This window comes from Penaeus chinensis, chromosome 11 (assembly GCF_019202785.1).
Source record: "Penaeus chinensis breed Huanghai No. 1 chromosome 11, ASM1920278v2, whole genome shotgun sequence".
Classification (NCBI taxonomy): domain Eukaryota; kingdom Metazoa; phylum Arthropoda; class Malacostraca; order Decapoda; family Penaeidae; genus Penaeus; species Penaeus chinensis.
This window is the reverse complement of record NC_061829.1, coordinates 35619330-35624329: the sequence shown is the minus strand read 5'-3', so window position 1 is coordinate 35624329 and position 5000 is coordinate 35619330. Positions and strand designations below refer to the sequence as shown.

At 48.9% G+C, this 5000-nt stretch overlaps 1 protein-coding gene across 1 annotated transcript in view; it reads left to right on the top strand.

Annotated features, from left to right (window-relative positions):
* The window catches only part of LOC125030466, a 32137-nt gene that overhangs the window by 26245 nt on the left and 892 nt on the right, over nt 1–5000 (top strand). The gene's annotated exons all lie outside the window — the stretch shown is intronic.

Sequence of the window (5000 nt, the reverse complement as noted above, 5' to 3'; positions counted from 1 at the left end):
CCAAAGGAGGCACTGGAGGAGCGAGAGAGATGGGGGGGGGGATGTGTGGGGGGGGCAAAAATAGAAGTAAAAGAAATTATTAAAGGGCTAACTTCATTAATAACATCTTTAGCACAAGTTCGTGGTAAAAGGGAGAGAACAAGTTAAAACTGCTGAGGAAAATAACATTTCCTTTGAAAATAAGCCAAGAAAATGCACAGTTTTTCCTGCATTTTCATAGATCACACATGAAAAAAAAAAAAAAAATACTCAACGAACTTTCACGTCACTTAAATAAAATGTGCGTTTAAATAATAAGACCATTAGCTACATAAATATACAAGAAATTGTTAAAATGACGAAAAAAAATACAAACATCATTCCTTTTACGCTTCTCCTGGAACATTCCTCCATTGTAATCATTACTTTTTTCAACTATCTCCATCCTATTTAACATCAACTTTTCAACTATATTAAAAAAAAACGGGAGTCATTTCTGCTTGCACTCCGTCTCTCCCAATCACTCCGCTTTCTCTCACAAACATCTCCCTTCCTTCCTCCAAGCAGCGATGGTTCCTTTCCCCATCATCGCCTTCCATCCCATCTCCATCTATCTAGCCTCCTCCTTGCCAAACTCTCCCTTCCTCTCTCTCTCTCTCTCTCTCTCTCTCTCTCTCTCTCTCTCTCTCTCTCTCTCTCTCTCTCTCTCTCTCTCTCTCTCTCTCTCTCTTCCTTTCCCTCTCCTTCTTTTACTCTTACTCCCACTACCTCTCCTTCTCCCACTCCCACTCCCAATCCCACTCCCACTCCCACTCCCTCTCCCACTCCCTCTCTCACTTCCACTCCCACTCCCACTCCCACTCCCACTCCCTCTCTCTCTCCCACTCCTTCTCCCTCTCTTCCTCCCCGCCGTCTTACAGGAAGCGTGTAACCTGGCGGCAACTCAGGATGTGCCAGAGGACCCGCGAGTACAGACACTAGACTTACGGAGGCCCGCCACGACTCCCTCCTTCCCCTCCGTTTCCCCTTCCTCCCTCTCCCTTTTTCTTTCTCTCCTTCTCTCTATTTCTCGTTCTCGTTCTCGTTCTCGTTCTCGTTTTCGTTTTCGTTTTCGTTTTCGTTTTCGTTTTCGTTTTCGTTTTCGTTTTCGTTTTCGTTTTCGTTTTCGTTCTCGTTCTCGTTCTCTCTCTCTCTCTCTCTCTCTCTCTCTCTCTCTCTCTCTCTCTTTCTCTCTCCAAATCTCTAAATCTCCTCCCTTCCCTCTGTCTCTTTCCCTCTCATACGAAGAGATGGCCGGCGTCGGCGTCCGCCTCTTCCTATGACAAATCGCGGAATTGCTTAGAACAGCCGTAAAGCCGTTGTTAGACACGGGTTAAACCGGGAGATAAAGGAGGTGACGATCGGTGTCAGGTAAAAACAGAACTGGAGGCAGGTTCTAAATGCCCGCGGCCAAATGAACGGCCTGGATGCGTGCCAGACCCGCCAATAACCAGGTCGCGGCAGAGACAAAGAAGGGGAAGGGGGGGAAGGGGTGTGTGCGTGCGTGCGTGTGTGTGCGTGTGTATGTACGTGCGTGCGGGGAGGGTTGGGGGATGGGGGGGGGGAAGGGTAAGTCTCCTTGGCAAGTTCTGAGACGTCGGTGCTGATGGCTTGCTCTGGCTTGCGCTGGCTTGGGATGGCTTGGGATTATGGTGAGGCGAGGGACACCTGTTAAGGCAAAATATCATGTATAAAAACTGCCTTTAAACCACGAGAAAATAAATTTCCTTTCTGATTTAGAAGTAGAAGCTGTCTTTATGAACTACTCTGATTTTTTAAGAGGTAGCTTAAAAAATGGCGTACACACCTAGGCCTAGGATTAACCTGGAAGAAATATGAATATAAATAGTCAAAACATGTAGTACAGTTAAGACTCTCGTTCAGGGTTACAGGAAAGTAGAGCAAAACAGAAGATGAATAAATGATAAGAGATAGATAGACAGATAGACAGATGGGTAGATAGATAGATAGATAGAGAGAGAGAGAGAGAAACAGAGAGAGAGAGAAACAGAGATAGATAGACAGACAGACAGGCAGACAAGCACAATCAGACAAACGGACAGAAAGATAGAGAAACACCCAGAGCGAATATAGCAGCAGAAGAGCTCGAGGCCATCAAGAGGTTTCGCTAAGGGTGCCATTAAGAGTGTATAGGGTGATATGTACATACTTATTGCTGATTGTGCCAGAAATCAACTGCCTTTTCTCACTTAGGCTGATGCGCCGCCATGAGGGGTGTAGGGGCCGTGTTAGTAGCTATGATGTTATTTATGTTGGGCATGTTAGTGCGGCCCCCGAGTTAACAGCGCAGTTAACCAAGTGCAGGGATGATATCAGAGCCGTGATATAAGCAGCATGATAACTCGCGCCCCCTTGTCTCCCCCGCCCATCATTAAGCACGAATGCCCTGTCCGCGCCCTTCGGCATGGGCAGTAAGCCGCTCACCGCCCGCCGCCCGCCCTGCCCAAGTAGGGCTTCGTGCTATCTATCTTGCCGTTGGGCTAGTGAAAGGACTCACGCTGGCCAAACACACCTCTATCGATCTATCACGACCTCGGGTAATTCGAGGAAACGCAAGGCGACCTTGGACGACTCGGCGCAAAGCCTTCCTGGTCGTGCGAGACGGAAACGACTTGCCTTCGTGGTAAAATGTGTCGTCGTCGGTGAGTCTGATGCGTGCGAAGCCGACAGCGAAATGGATTATAATGCGTGCAGTTAAATTTTAGTGGTGTTATACTATGGGGCTGCCCGTCTTCCTCATAGTAAATTCAAATCAAAACGCACACTATAATGACAAACATAGATTCACTCACACATACACAGGCATATATACGAACTCATGTCATACACTCACACTCACACTCACACTCACACTCACACACACACACACACACACACACACACACACACACACACACACACACACTCCCATAGACCAAGACAAAAATATACATTCACACATATGTGTACACACACACACACACACACACACACACACACACACACACACACACACACACACACACACACACACACACACACACACACACACACACACACACTCACACACACACACACACACACACACACACACACACACACACACACACACACACACACACACACACACACACACACACACACACACACACACACACACACACACACACACACACACACACACACACACACACACACACACACACGTACACGCGACCTACCCAGCCCACCTAAGGACACATCCTGGGGATCGCAACCCACAGCCACTTCTCAGAAGTCCCCCCCCCCCCTTGAGCCACGCCCCCTCACAAGCAACCAGGCAACCGCTTCCACGACCCACCATTATCCACCCTCAGGATAGGATCCCCGAGTAATCCAAGGGACATCTAACAGGGAGCGAGTGTCACACAAAAGAAACGGATTGCACAATAATGGTGATTAAAAGCAACTTCTTTTTGCTGCAAGAACAACAAATACCGAGATACAAAATAAACAATCTCGTCGTGATAGCCATCGTCATCATTATAAATAATGAAGCAAAACTAAATAAAAAAATAATATGTTGCATCCTTTGCATAGCGATTGTCACAATAAACATGTCAATGTAACGAAAAACTACATAAAAAGCTATGTTGCTCCGCCCCCATAAAGCCACATCAGTAAAAAGAAGAAAAATATCAGTGACACACTCGTGCCTCTCTGTAACGACCGCTTCTGCCACCAACCACCCACCCAACTCCCCTTCAACTGTAACGACCACGGGCATCATCCTCCAACTTTCTCCAACACTCTCCCCTCCTCCAACTCCCTCCATTTGAACGGCCATGACCATCACTCTCCAACATTCTCCCTCACCCTCCAACTCCCTCCAACTATAACGACCACCGCCATCACTCTCCAACTCCCAACCTCCTCCAGTTGTTACGACCCCCACCATCAGCCCCCCCCCCTTGCAAGCCCCTACGACTATAACGACCCCCACTATTAGCCTCCCCACCCCCACTCCTGCAAATGTAGCGACCCCTACCCCCCTTCCAACCCCCCGCGACTATAACGACCCCCACCACCAGCACCCCCCCCCCCCGCACCCCCCTAAAGCCTCTAGCACCTCGGCCTCAACCCATCAATAAAACGTCACGTTATAAAAAAAAAAAACATGATCTGAGCCAACATTCTTCAGCGCGAGCAGTTTGGCGTCATATTAAACGGTTTCCTCATTACTTATGCGTATCAAGCGGAGCCACCTTACCCGCGCTGGCGTTTGCCTTGGTGATAAGAGGTAATTTCCCCTCAGATGCCGCGGGGAGGAGGGGGAAGGGAGGAAGGAGGGGGAGGGGGAGGGGGAGCACAGGGCGGAGGAGCGAGCGAGAAGGGAGATGAGGGAACGGGGGGTGGATGGGGGAGGGGAAAGGGCGAAGGAGCGGGCGAGAAGGGAGATGAGAGAAGGGGGGTGGGGGGAAAATGAGGGCAAGGACGGGGTTAGAGAGGAGAAAGGAGAAACGGGGAAGGCGACGGACGGGGAGAGAAGAGAAAGGAGAGTCGTGGGAATATTTGAGAAACGAGGCAAGGATGAGGAGGATGAGGAGGAATGACGTAAGGGGAAGAAAGGGGTAGGGAGAAGGATGCTGGGGGGGAGGGGGGTAAGGGAGGGCAGGAAGAAAGGAATGGGTGACTTCGAGGAGGCCTGAAAACTTTCGAGGGAACATGACAAGCTCCTTGGATACTCTGATTTCTCACTATTTTTTTTTCTATTTTTTTATCTGCCGTCTTTGAAAGCTATTTTCCCCTCTTTTTTTCTCAGAGCTCTCCCTGCTCCTCCTTCTCTATAACTGTACTCTCCTACTCCTCCTCCTCATCTTCTTCCTATAATTTCGCTTCTTCGCCACTGTACCTCTTCCTCCTTCCTACCTTGCTTCCCATCTCTATCTTCATTCACTCTTCTCACATCCTTCCCTTCCTCTTCTTCCTAAAATTTCGTTTCT